This window comes from Chinchilla lanigera, unplaced genomic scaffold (assembly GCF_000276665.1).
Source record: "Chinchilla lanigera isolate Chin_1 unplaced genomic scaffold, ChiLan1.0 scaffold00019, whole genome shotgun sequence".
In the NCBI taxonomy this organism is placed as follows: domain Eukaryota; kingdom Metazoa; phylum Chordata; class Mammalia; order Rodentia; family Chinchillidae; genus Chinchilla; species Chinchilla lanigera.
Genome location: NW_004955420.1, coordinates 28,928,472 through 28,943,487, shown reverse-complemented (window position 1 = coordinate 28,943,487; position 15,016 = coordinate 28,928,472). Strand labels below are relative to the sequence as shown.

General features: G+C 45.9%; 1 protein-coding gene across 1 annotated transcript in view; it reads right to left on the bottom strand.

Annotated features, from left to right (window-relative positions):
- The window catches only part of Ulk4 (unc-51 like kinase 4), a 398,151-nt gene that overhangs the window by 87,674 nt on the left and 295,461 nt on the right, over nucleotides 1–15,016 (bottom strand). The gene's annotated exons all lie outside the window — the stretch shown is intronic.

The window sequence follows — 15,016 nt, the reverse complement described above, 5'->3', positions numbered from 1 at the left end:
GCTGGAACCACGTCCCCTCCTCTGTGTTGTGGGTGCCAGGCAGTGTCTCCGCGGTAAGAAAGTGACTATGACAGAGCCACCCCAAATAAAACTGCTGCGAGTATTTGTCCAGGTCTTTGTGTGAACATAAATTTTCGCTTCTCTGGGATAAATGTCCAACAGTGCCCTGCCAAGATGCATGGAAACTTCATGCTTAGCTTTTTAAAGAAAGGGCCACACGCTATCACCACTTCACATTTCCAGCACCAGTGCAGGAGAGATCGCATGTAATGCCCTGCACCAGCGGCATGCGGCGTCATCACTTTTCCTTTCAGCCACCCTGACAGGCAGTGGTGACGCCTCGTTGTAGCTTTCATTCACATTCCTCTAAGGATAACTGACAGCATCTTTTCAGTTATTCTCTTTTCACCCTTTGTGAGTTTGATGTTTATTGTTGATATTTGAAAGTTCATTAAATATTCTAGATGGAACTCTTTTCTCACATATGTGGTTTGCAAACATTTTCTCCCAGTCTGTAGCTCACCTTTTCCACCCACTTTATTGAGCCTTCTGCAGAGAAAAAAATTCTGACGAAGTTCAGCTGATTGATTTCGTATCTTAAGAATTGTGCTTCTAGTGCCAAGTCCAGAAATTCTTTGCCACATCTTTAGTACCAAAGATTTTCTCATATATTTTTCCTAAAGGTTTATAACTTTATACTTTACACTTAATTCATTTAAGTTGAGGTTTTATATAAAGTATGAAGTTAGGAGAAAAAGGTTTCTTGTGGTTTGGCCACTGAATATCCAACTGCTCCAGCACCATTCAGGAAAAGCTGTTTTCCTTCACTGAATTGCTCTTCCGCGTTTGCTAAACGAGTCCAGCTACTTTTCGTGGGCTGCCCGGCTTTGCCCGCTTCCACTGATTGGGTGTCTACCGCCCCATCAATACCGCACTGTCTTGCTGCTACCAAGACAGATAAGCTTTAACTCCAAGCAAAGCGTTTCCTCCCACTTCCTTCCTTTTCAAAATTATTTTAGCTATTCTTAGGCCTAGGCCTTTCTTTATAAATCTTAGAATACGCTTGCCTATCTATGTATTACTAGAAAACACCTTGCTGGAATTTTGACAGTAATTACATTAAACCTACGTATACATTTGGAGAAAATCAAATCATTTTCTGTGTTGAGTCTTCTAATTTGTGGTATGGTTCTCCATTTATTTATGTCTTCTTTGATTTCTTTTTGCATAATTTTATAATGTTCAGGCTATATATATATATATATATCCTGTATTTGTTTGGTTCTGCTTCCTTTGCTTCATAATTGTATATTGTATATTTTAAATGGTATTGATACACAAAAAATTAGACATATTTAATATACACAGTTTTGATTAATTTGATTTTTGCTTATTTACGTTGTACCATGCAAGCTGGCTAAATCCACTTATTAATTCTAGAAGTATTTTCATAGACTCCTTGTACTTTTCTACATAGATAATTGTGTCACCTGTAAAGGGGGACAGTTTCATTGTCTTTTCCAAGTAGCGTGCCTTTTACTTTTCCTCCTATTTCCTGGTTAGACGTTCTAGCACTATGTCATGGTGCGGCGGATAGCCTTCCTTTCTTCTCAGTCTGAGAGGAAAGAGGATGTAGTCGTCACTATTATAGAGTCTCGTGTTGGCTATAGATTATTTATAGCTGTTCTTATCAAGTTGAGGTGATTAATCCTGTAATCCTACTTTGATGAGAATTTTTATCATAAACGAATGCTGGGTTTCTAAATTCCTTTCACAGCATTAACTACCTTACTGTGTGGTATTTCTTCCTTAACCTGTTAACAGGGTAGAATAATTGGTGTATTCAATTTGCTGATATTTTGCGGAGCGTTTGGCATCTAGTTTATAAGAGACCCTGCTCTGTGGTTTCTTTCTTGTTATTTTGTTTATTTCTTTCTAGTTTATCTTTAGTATTTACTCCCATAAAATGGGCTGGGAAGTAGGCCCTCTGCTATTTTCTGCAATAAACTGGTGTTCAATCTTCATTAAATGTTTAGCAGAATTTCCAGTAAAATGATCTGGGCCTAGAGATTGCTTTTTGGGTGCCTTTAGATTATAAATGCAATTCTCTAATGATTATACAGCTATTGTCTTGGTTGAACATCGTAGTTTTTGAGAAGTTAATTGACTTCTTTATCAGCATAAACTTGTTCCACATGCTCCTCCATTACCCCTAAAAGCCATGCATGCACAGACGGCCTCTGTTTACTCCTTAACATGGTGATTTGTCTTCTCATCTTTCTTAGCTTTCTAGAGGTTTTTTGATTTTATTCAGTTTTTTCAGTGTTAACTTTTGTTTTATTAATTTTTCACTGTGATTATCCTGTTTTCAATTTCATTAGTTTGTGGTTTTGTGTTTATCATCTTTTCCTTTTTGTTTACTTTAATTTTGCTGTTCTTTTTCTAATTTCTTAAAATAAGTGCTTTGCAGCAGGTGATACTTGGGTACCAAACTACATTCCCAGGCCATTTTTATATTTTATTTCAGATAGGGTCTCATTAAATTACTAAACTGCCCAGGCTGGGATTGAATCTCTGATCCTCCTGCCTCAGCCTCCCAGAGTGCTGGGATTACAGGTATGGGTCACTATGTCAGTTTAGATCACTGATTTAAGAGTTTTCCTCTTTTTTAATGTAGGATTTTGGCAATGAAAACTTTCTCTAAGCACATATTTTTATATACAGCAATACCTCAGTTTGTGAACCCTTCTGCTTGCAAACAATTCAGTTTGCAAACAAAAGCATTCAGAAAAATTTTGCTTCCGTCCACAAACTCCACATCAGGTGACAAACAGGACCATGGCCATCTTCCCCCAAATTGTAAAACAATTTAAGCTCATGAACGAAGATACCACTGTATTTTGATTTTCATTTAGTTCTATGTATTTAAAAATTTTCCCTTGAGATTTTCTCTTTCACTTGTCATTTATTTAGAAACCTGTTTGCTTTGTAGGTGTTGGAAATTTCCTTTTGTCCTTGTATTACTGATTTCTTGTTGGATTCAACTGTAGTCAGAGAACACACTCATTCTTTCTCTCCTCCTTCTTCCCTACCCTCTCCTCTTTTTCTTTCATTTGTTGATGTTCTTTTATGGCCTAGGATGCAGTATGTATTGCTGAGTGTTCTCTGGGCATTAGGAAAACTGTTCAGTCTGCTGTTGTTTGGTGCAGTGTTCTATATACGTCAGTTGTTTCCTGCTGGTTAACTGTATGGTTCAATTTTTGTATATTTCTTTTTTTTATTCTCCGTCTCGTTGCTTTTCAGTTGTAGAAATTGGGCTCTCAAATTCCCACTTGTAACTGTCTATTTTTTAGCTCTTGTTTTTTCTTCACATATTCTGAGATTATTTTGTGCATTCTATATAATTTTAAATAGTTCTGCATGTCAGTGGATTGACCTTTTTATTACTATGTCATATCCCTTTCTGTCTCTAGTAATTTTTCTTGCTTTGAAGGCTACTTTATCTAGCATCAATCTGGCCATTTCTGCTTTTACAAATTAATACTGACATATTTTCTGCCCTTTTCCTTTTAATCTGCCAATACTGTAACATTTGAAGTGAGTTTCTCACAGGCAGCATGCTGTTGGGTCAAGTTTTCTCACCTGCTCTGCTGTGGTTTGAACGTGTCTCCGGAAAGTCTGTGCGGAGAGCTTAGCACCCAGTGCGGGAATGTGGACGAAGGGCTCTTGAAGAGGTGATAAGGGCGTGTGGACTCTGACTTCAGGAAAGGACTAATGCTGTCACTGTCAGAGTGGCTTCCTCTTGAAAGGACAAGTGCAGGCCATCTCTCCCTCTCTTTCATCTTCTCTTTGCCTTCTGCCGGGCGATCACACAGCAGAGAGGCTTCACCCAAATGCTAGCCCCTCAGCCTTGGACTTCTCAGTCTCTAGACCATGAGCCAATAAACTTCTCCTATTATAAAGTACCTGATCTGGGGCCGGGGATACAGCTCGGTGGCACAAGTGCCTGCCTGGCAAACACAAGGTCCTGAGTTCAATTCCCGGTACCAAAAAAAAAAAAAAAGAAATTACATATATATATATAAATTACCTGATCTGGAGTATTATGTTACAGCAGCACAAAATGAACTAAGACACACTCTAACTATTGCTATCATTTAATTGGTGATTTACACCATTTACACACAAAGAAAATTGTGAGGTACTAGGACCTAAAGCCAATATGCAATTTTATTACCCATCTTCTATTTGTTTCCCCTATTTCTCATTATTTTACTCTAATTTTTCACCATCCTGTGGGCTACTTGAGCATGTTTTATTTTTCCAATAATGAAGTTTTATTTACTCCCTATAATAGTTTCCTAGGGCTGCCATAACAAAGTACCACAAACTGAGTGATGTACAGAACAGAAATTTATCACCACACAGTCCTGAAAGCTGGAAGCCCCAAGTCATGCTCTTTCCAAAGCTCAGGAGGAAGCCCTTCCTTGCTCTTAGTCTTGCATGATTTACTGGTCTCCCTTAGCTTGCAGCTACATCATTCCAGTCTTCACTTTCATGACCACACAGCATCCCCTGCATGTGTGCGTCCTCACCTGGCCACCTTCTCACAAGGGTCAGTTATACTGGCTGGGAGTCTTCCCTCCTGGAGAACAGCCCGTTTCATCAGGAATAACACAGTATCCCAGTACGGTTACACTCTGAGGTAGGCGGTAGGACTTCAACACTATCTTTTTTTTCCTCTTTTAGGCCAGAGACACAGTTCAACTCATCCCACTTCCTACCAGCTCTGCTGCTTCTGTTCTCAGCCATCTTCTTCCACCTTGGTCTTTCTGCTCCTTGCTGTAAATCTCCTACAAGTGTCTATTTTTTCAGTTTTCTATTTCCTAAGTAGAACATTCGGCAGATTACCATAGCAGATGGCCTGGACTCCTCTGCATTTCTGCCTGTTTTTCCAAGTGGCTTCTGCTGTCTGCCATCCGTGTTCACATTCTGGGCCTTCCTAGGGCTCCCATAAGCTGCATCTCCACATCAGAAGTCACCTCATGCAGACAGCTCTGTAGTGCAGGTCCTGAATTCTGATGTGGAACCCCGAGGAGCCACCTGTAGGGAGGCAGGGCGCTGATCACTGCGGAAGCTGATCTCCAGTTAGTCACCTGCAAAGTGCCCTGGGCCTCCGTCAGCCTCCACCTCTTGGGAGTCAACAGGTCTTCTGCTGCCCCTATCTTCTGGTTGGCTTTCTCCCACGTATGCTCTGGGTGATAGGTTTCTTCACTATTTCAATTCAGCCCCATCTGCCTTCCACCATCCAGTAACTGCACAAAATTTCTTTCCCATTGCCAGCCTCTCTCTCTGTTCCGTAGCACTGTAAAATGTACTTGATCCACTTGATCCATTTAATAACTAACCGTGCACAGATGTGGGTAGCTGGTGAGATACACACACTTAGGCTTCTATCTCAATATGCTCTAAGATTTCTTCATTTTCGGTACAATTTCCCTTTCTTGTTCATATAACTGGAGGGTATTTATCTTATGTATTTTTTCAAGGGTGGTTTATTATCTGTATCCTTGTAAATGTCAAAAGTTTTAGTTATTTGTTTCCTGTTATGACAAAGAAAATACTAGGCAGGTATAAAATCTTCCCATCTTTCCCTAAAATAACAGGGAAATGATACTAGCCGATAAATGCACCAAACAATGGCTTTTAAAACCCTGGACACCAGTTGCTGAAGGGCAGTCACCCCTACTCAAGCGCCCAGACAGAGTCAGATTACAAACTTTAGACTGGTGAGGTCTCCTCATAGGGAGGGATGGGGTGGATCCCAGTGGGCTCCTTAAGGTGAAGAGACAGAACAGAGAGCCCAGGACAGGTGGCGCTTAAGGGACAAAATACCAAGAGAAGAGAGCAAGCCAAGGCTCACTCTCGGAGAAACTACCTGCCAGCATATTATCCGCTGCAGAAAATACATTCATGGGGGGCTGGGGATTTAGCTCAGCGGCAAAGCGCCTGCCTGGCAAGCGCAAGGTCGTGAGTTCGGTTCCCGGTACCAGAGAAAAACAAACAAACAAAAAAAAAAACACAAAAAAACAAAAGAAAATACATTCATGGCCAAAAACAGTCCTGCAAGAAATCCAGGCCCAGGTGACTTCACTGGTGAGCTCTATCAAACATTTAAGGGGGAAGTAGTATCAATTCTACACAAACACTCTCAGGAAAATTAAAGAAAAGGAAACACTTCAAAATGTACTTCATGGGGCCAGTACTGCCTTAATACCATAACCAGACAAAGAAATGACATGAAAATAAAACTACAGGCCAGTATCTCCTTTGAATGTAGATGTAAAACTCTCAACAAAATACTAGCAAACCAAACCAGCAACATATTAAAAGTTCTGTAAACCATGCCAAGTAGAATTCATTATAAGACTGCAAGGTAGTTTAACATCTGAAAATCAATATTATAAGAGACAATAATAATGAAGTAAAACAACACAGTCCTCCTGTGGGCATGAAATAAGCACTGGATAAAAGTAAACACAGCTCCCTGATAAAAACGACTCAAGCAATGAGGAATAGGCAGAAGCTTCTCAACTTACAAAGGACGTCATTATCAAAACCGTATAGTTCACACATTCCAGGGAATAGAGTGCATTTCTTCCCCCTGGATCGTGAATAGGGGTGTTCACTCCTGTCTCTTTTGGTCACCATTCTAGTAGAGGTTCTAGCTGGGGAAATCGGGTGAGACAAAGAAATTTTTAAGAATCTAGAAAAGAAAAATTGTCTCTATTTGCAGATGATATGATCTGCTATATAGGAAATCCCAAGAAAGCCAAGAAAGAACTTTTTTAGAACTAATGAACAAATTAAACAAGGGTGCAGGATATAAAATTAATGTATTAAAAATCAATTGTCTTTCTATATACTAGCAATGAATAATCTGAAGTTGAAATTACAGCTATGTATTTATAGTAGCATTTGAAAGAATAAAATATTTGGAAATAAAGTTAATAAGACACATGTAGTACACAACAAAAAATGAAAAAAGCCACTGTAAGAACACCAAATAAAATTAAAGAAATTCTGTATAAGTGGAAAAATGTCCCATGTTCATGAATCAGAAAACTGAAGATTGTTGAGATGGAAATATATCCCCAATTGCCCCATGGACCCAAAACATTCTCCATCGAAATTACAGCTACTTTATTTTGCAGAAATTGATAAACTGATCCTAAAATTCATATTGAAATGCAAGAATAACCAAGATAACATTAAAAAAGAACAAACTCGAGGACTGAATTTCAAAACTGACCACACACCTAGCCACAGTGGACCTGGTGTAAGACGGATTATAGCCCAGCAGGACCGGACAACAGGCCCAGAGACCAATGTCCACAGTACGGTCGGCTGACTTTTGACAAGTGTGCTAGTTCAAGGGGGAAAGAGTCTTTGCCAGATGGCGTTCAGACGCACGACACCCATGTGCTAAGGAATGAAGTCAGACCTCAGATTTTTCTTAGAATGGATGGAAACCAACTTGTGGATGACCCCCTGGTAGTGAGTGTTAGTGACCTTGAGCTGGACTATACCCTGTTGGTATAACTGATGCCAAAATGTGAACAGCAAAGTAACAGGTGAGTCCGACTTCAGCAAAATTTAGAACAATTCTTCCAGGAATAACACCAGCAAGAAAATGATAAGGCAACCTTCGGAGCCAGAGGAATGCTCTGTAAATCTAATATCTGAAAAGGACATGTGTGCATGTGTGGCACATAAACTGTTTACAACTCAATAACAATTTAAAAAAATGCAACTTTTAAAAGGATACAGGCTCCAAATAAACATTTTCTCTAGGAATGGTCAGTAAACACAGGACAGATGTCCAACATCATTAACCATCAGGAAAACGCAATGCAAATCAACACAAAATGCTGCGTCATACCCACTAGGCTGTGGTAAAAACACAGAAAACACCCCGCAAGTGGCCAGGATGTGGAGAAATGAGCCCGTGTACGCTCCCTGTGGGGTGCTAAGGGAGCCCACTGAGGAAAACGGACTGGCAGTTCAATTCCTCAACGGCTAAACTCACCACATACTCATAAGAAAGGAAACACACGCCTACGCTTGTACACGGATGTCCCGAGCATCGCTATTCACAACATCCAAACGCTGGAAGCAACACAAATGTCCATCAGCGGAAGGACACCCGGATGTGCATCCCTATACAATGGAATATCACTCAGCAATCACGAAGGATGAAGTACACACACACACTCTGCTGTGAACGAGCCTTGCAAACATTAGGCTGAGAGAAATACAGAAGATCACGTGCTATATATGTTTTACAAATATACTACATACAATTGACAGGCAAGTTTACAGAACAGGAACAAATTAGTCTTGACTAAAGCTGCAGAAGGCAGGAGATGGGGAAGGATACTGTGCATTTCAGGTTGGTCTGGGGAATGAGGACAGTATCTTGGAATTAGATAATGGTTGCCCCATTCCACACACATTAAGGAACTGAAGTAAACACTCATAAAAGGTTCATTTTACAGCAATTATTTCTCAATGAAACCATTAAAATACAAATTCTAAACAAAGTCTTCCTGAAAATTGAAGGGATACACTCTAACACATTTTCTTAGTTCAACATCATGCCGTTACAAAACTAAACAAATACAATCTAAGAAGTAAACTCTAGAACAGTATCCTCTATGAGTATAAAAATTCTAAATAAAATTATTGCACATAAAATCCAGCAATATATTAAAGGCTAGTATATTATTACTAAGTAGAGAATGTTCTAAGGGCACAGGGATAGCTTAACATTTAAAAATCGACCACTGTAGCTGGGCACAGCGGTATGCAACTGTACTACTCAGGAGGCTGAGACAGGAGGATCACTTGAGCCCATGAGTTTGATACCAGCGTGGGCGAGTAGCGGGACCCTATCTTTAACAAGTAGAGAAATAAAACATACTCATATACCACACTGGGTATTAGTATCTGGAGGCACAGGCCTGAAATCAAGGTGCTGGCAGCCGCACGTCTCCCCAAGCCTCCAGTGCGGGTCCTTTGGCGCAGTTTGCAGCTATAGCAGCAGGCGCTCGGTGGTGGCAGCATGACTCTAAGTGCTGCCCGTCTCCACAGGGCGTTCTGTGTCTGTGTCCACATGTGGGCCCCGTCCACAGTCACCGACAGTGGCACTGGGCCCCGCCACACTCTGAGGGACCTCACGTAACTCACGACACCTGCTAGAGCTCCGCTGCAAACATCCTGGAACCCCACAGATGAAGACTGAAGTGCACCCAAGTGACCCACCCTACCAGAACCACACAGTCATCGCAGCAGAAGGAATATCTGAACGACAGCCAACAACCACTTCTAACAGAGCTCAGCAGGCATGGCAGGGGAACCTTCCTCAGCTTGACAAAAGGGCTGCAGAGACCTGGAAGCCGGACAGGGAGCTCTCTCCTCCCAGCTCCACCACCGCTGTCCCTAGGCACTCACTCATCCCTCTGCAGCCCCTAGCGCTGCCCGTGGTCCTGACTGCGAAGTCCACATGGTTTTATCTGACCCTCTGCATTCAAAATCCTGACATAATTTCCTAACAGACTACCGGAATCCACAAGCAAGTTTAAGTTGCACAGCTCAGAAGCAACAAGTAAAATCAACACTATCCTCCATGTGAGCAACAAACAGGACATCAGAATTAAAACAAGACCAGTGCAACACCTTAAAAAGTAAAACCCTTAGGAACATATCTGATGACAGATGAAAAAATCACACCCTGAAAAATCCAAAACGTTGGTGAGAGAAACTCCCAGGAACCTAAACACGCAGCAGGATGCAGCTGCTCTGAAGTCAGTTGACCCAAGGTTGTCAGGATGCCTCTTAAGCCGCATGAATCTGCAGATTCAACACAGCCTCAAGCAAAATCCCAGGAGGTTTTTTTTTTTTAAAGAAGTTGCTAACCCACTTCTAGTCTCGGATGGAAATGCAAAGGACGCAGGACAGACACAGCCGGGATGAGCGGAGCACAGAACAGACGCACAGAAACAGTCTTGTGGGCGGGACTCGGGGCTCCCCCCCCCCCCCGCACAGCCAGCCCTTCCTTTCCATTTTGGGACAAGGTCTCACAAAGTCACCTGAGGTGTAGTGAACTTTCGATCCTCTGGAGTAGCTGGGATCACAGGTGTGGGCCACCATCCCCAGTACCTTCTGGCTTCAGACAAAGCTCCGTGGCAATGCAGTTTTCAACGAATGCTCAAACAGTGTGTAAAAACATAAACTTCGATCCATACATCCTCCACCGAAATGAATTCAAAGCAAATGCTGGGGCTAAATATCACAGCGAACGCTGTAAATACACAGGAAGAAGTTTTTGCCCTTAGGTTGGGGAAAAACTCCTAGATGTGACCAAAACAGGCATGATTCACAAAAGGTAAAAGTAAAAACTGACACTATAAAGTAGAAACTGCTCTTCAGAACTGTCTTGTTCATAAAATGCCCCATGGAAGTGGCTATTACCACAGCACCCCAGAATCACAAAGTGGCTTTGAGGCCCATGGAAAAGTGTTCCTACAGACTAAAAAATAAAGGAAACACTTGCTTTGCCCGAGGCACTGTCCCCTTTCCACTCTTCCCATGCATCGCACAGCTCACGGTGCTTTCTGTCCATTTCTGTCAGGCAGCTCAGACTCAAAAGCAGCGCTGGGGTGAGGTCAGCCGTCCCGAACACGGCGGATCTGTGCACGAACGTCGCCTCCATGACCTTCCCTGCATTATTCCCGTCTCCCACTCTACTCAGCATTTCCAGACCTAACAGAATACCCAACTGCACCTGAATCTCAGAGAAGCAACAAGTAGTTTCCGGCCCGTCATCAGGTATCGCGTCCCTTCTGCCGACCGCAACTCTCTCCCAAGCTCTCAGGCCTCCAGTGCGTAAAAAGGCACCGCACACACCACTCGGGAATGTTCTTCGCAGACTCACGCCTGAGTTTTAAGAACTGCTTTAACGTAATTTAAAATCACAGTTGGGCTCTTTAGCTCCCCTTAGTCCATTTATGCAACACAAGGCATTTCAGAATCTTCCTCATTATATGTTCTGTTTAAAAAACTGCCTGGCACAGTGCTTTGCTTTGTCAACAATTATACAACTATATTTATTTTCAGAGAAGAGATTATAATGAAGAAGAAAAAAATAAACAATAACGCAGCCCTCCCTGCCCCTGTGTACGCTGCCCTCAGAGCTCCCGGACACCTAACTGGACTTCCCACCTGCCAGCGGCCCTCTCGGAGTCCACTTCCTCTCTGTGTCTCCTGCCCACCTCACTGAGGTGCGGATGCACACCTCCTGGCAGATGCCGCAGCCCAAGGACACCTAGCACCACCACCGTAACACTGTGCCCTGTCCCTTGGGAAGGAAGGATGCTGCTCCATCTCTGCTGACCCCTGGCACGTTATCTTCTTCATTGTGGGGGTTCGCAGGGGACAATGGCAGCCACCAGCTTCACTGCTTTGCTTGTAGGCTGTGTGTATCGCAGGCAGGAGGGTTAAAGAATTCCTGAAACAAGTGGAGGGTGAGGACGGGAGGGGCTGGCTGCCCTGCACGAGGCCTGTCTGTCTCCTCGTGGGTAACTCAGGAAGGGGAGCACAGCTCGCTTTAAGAAGTCATCCCAGCAGGGCAGGCGGAGGTTTAGCCAGGGCTACCTGGGCCCACAAACCAGACAAGAGAACTGTGTCAGCAGCGAGCACAAGATGCTGAGCTCACAGGGCAGCTCTGGCCGATGACGCTGCCTTTGCCTCCTCCTCTGTCTACACACCATTGCCCTTAAGGTGCACTGGGGACAGGCGGCAGATGTGTGACAGCAGATACCCCTGTAGTCCCCACGGGGACTCTCTTCCAGACTTCAGCGAGATCACACCGCCCCATGTCCTCCTGCTGCACTTAGAATGCAGCCACACACCCTGCTGTGGACACAAGACCCGGAGGGGCCGGGCCTCCCGCTGGTGCCCACCCTCTCCACGCTCCTGTGTCCTAACCACTCTGCTTCCCGGCTTCCTACACCCATCAAGCATGGCACCAGCGAGCTGTCTGCACCCCGAAAGACACAGCTCTTTCTTCTGATTAGTCTTCCTTTGGTTGCACTACAAAGAAATGATCCAAATCCAGAGGGACCCTGGCGGTGCCTCCTGAGCCTACACAGGCTCACAACTCAGCCTGGAAAGCAAGGGGGATGCCGGGGGAGGCAGGACAGTGCAGACCAGCTACAAACAGGCCTGGCAGCATCCCCACTGAGGGTGCCCGTGTGGCGCACATAGCCTTCTTACCAGGAGGAAAAGGCAGAGAGAGAGAGGGGAGATGGACTTATGCAAATGAGGTGCCACTCTGGCATGGCAAGGTCGAGAACCTAAACGGTAGCGTGGGGCAACCGTGAAAGAGACGAGACACAGGGCACCCTCTCTCTCAGCATCCTCTGGCCAGCCGACAGGACGATGACATGTGCCTATGATGGGGACACGCCCGACAGCCCACGGGGCACCCGTGAACAGGGTGGCACCTCAGCGAAGAAAGCTGTGGGACAAGGCAGGCCCGGCCTCAGGAAGCCCCTCCTGGCCTCTGCAAGGAGGAGCTGGAGAGGGGCAGGTGCATAGGTGCACAGGGCAGCTTCCTGGTCCTCGGGCAGGCTCCAAGGTGCAGACTCAGGCTCAGACGTGCATCTGGGCGGGAGTAAGCTTCCTGCCAGCCACGGAGCTGCAGCCTCCCGGTGGGGGTGGGCCCTGAGGGGCAGGAAGGACTGGGCCACTAGATGTGGCTTGGGACAAGGAATCTGAATACCAGCCAGGAGCTCCTGGAGGACACACAGGACTGCAAGTGCAGAACTCAGAGGCCGAGGCCAGCCTCATCGGCAGGAAGACACACGTTCCAGAGCAGCAAGGCTCACCCGGGGAGTCCCGGAAGGCTGACCACTGACCGTCCCAAGAAGGCGGACCCCGGCGACGCTCAGGTTGCTGAGGCCGAGTCTAAAAACCCACTTCCGGTTGTCTTCAGGGTCCTCGGAGGTACTCCCGACCTGGGCAGCAGGGAAACAGGGTCCTCCTAAAGAGCAAGCCTGGAAGTGACACCCATCACCGCTGCGCACTTCGCAGGAGCCCACCTCCGTCAGTGGCATGGCTGCACTGGGAGGGATCGAAGCCGGAGGACGCTGTTCTGCCCTGGTGTTGAAGAGTCAGCCGGGCTATTTAGGTTAAAGGCCGCCTTGTCCTTGGTGCTGTTTCCTACAAGCCCATGAAATTCCCACGTGAAAGCTGCAACACTTCCCTCAAAAACAGGAAACTGGGGCCAAAGGAACTCTGTCCAAAAAGCCTTGTTAAACCATCCCTTGTCTTCTGGTTCCTTTCTCCTGGTGATGTCTCAGCGTCAACTCACTGTCCCTCATCCACTTCAGTAAAGAAACTGGATGCTCCTTCTGGTCTTCGTTTTGAGGCTCCTGTGTGATGCTGTGAAACCGTGTTCAATGCATCTGCGTGCTCTTCTGCCGATCAATGTTATGTCACCTCTCAGGCCCAGCCAGGACGCCAAGAGGACAGAGGTGAGTGGACCACCCCACGGTGTCAGGAGGAGAGGATGCTCGCAGATGACCTGGCGTCTCTGCCACAAGCACCCTCCAGTCAGCAGGGGACAGGTGACCAGAGCAGGCGGTGGCAGGGGACAGAGGCAGGCAGAGAGCAGCCAGCACCAGGTCAGGCCGGACGTGCGCCTTCAGGGAAGTGTTCTCTGAACTGACAGCCAGGGCCTGGGCAGGAGCCAGGTGCATGCTGGGCAAAGGGTCTTTGGGGCCACACTACTGAGCTCAAAAGCCCTGGGGGATCACTTCAGAATGCATCAAAAATAAGAGGGACAGATAAATCAAAGTGGTAGAACAGAGAAAAGCATTACGGAATGCAGGTGGCGGTGTGCAATTCTTCCAGCCTCTCCACTGGAAAATGTTCTTAATAAAAATGGGGGCGGGGCTTGGTGCTCGGTGTTTCCAAGGACCAGCAAGGGGGCCGCAAAGGGGGCATGGGGACAGGCCTGTGCAAGGAGATCTCGGGCACAGTGTGATGACCAAGTGTGCAGGGCGTTCCGTGGCTCAGACGCGCCACGGAGGTGGGATTTAGGCAGTGGATGCACAAGCGGGGAACCCAGGGGCAGGCTACTGCTGAAGTTCCAAATCCAGAAACCCCCCGTGCCAGCTCGAGCTCTGGGAGATCGTGGGAGCGCCACAGCCCAGGTGCCCACTCCACAGCGCACTGCGCAGGCTCACCCTGTGGTGGGCAGGGTTCTTCTCTGCTACATTCCTTCAGGAAAATCCGGCACCACTGTGGGGCCCTGGGCCCCATGGAGACTGGGGGAGGGCATGAGAAGGATGAGAGCCGGAAACGCCTGTGCCCTCTCCTCCAGGCCGGAGGTGTGGGTGCGTTTCAGGGAGGCCACAGGGCCACCACAGCGCCTGCCAGGCTCCGGCCAGCCTCCCTCTGCCCATCCTGCCCTGCCCTGGGCTACCCCTACCCCTGCCTCTGGAGCAGACTGCAGTCTCACCTGCAGGTGGGTCTGTGAAAACTACCTGAGATATGCATATGAGTTAGAAACAATTCACATTCTTAATAGTACTGAGTCCTTCCAGCAGGTACCAGGCAGGCCTCTGAAGGCGTCTAGGTCTCACTGTCCTACACCTTTCTATGGTTACCAACACAGGACTTGCATTTTCTTCCTACACCTCTGTTTGGTGTCTGTAAAGCCTGATTTCCGTCACTTCTGTGGAAGGGATTTTCCCTTAGTTCTACCTCTCTCAAACTAACGGCAAGTGTAAAGAAAAGCCTTCGATTTCTGTGTTCTGCCTTATATCCTGTAGCACGAACTTACGAAACGTGCTTTCGACACCAAAGAGGGTTCCGCTTCTGTCTCCTTTTCTGGGTGTAAAAATCTTACCAGCTGCAAATAACGGGGAGTTTGAGGCTGAAGGTCCGC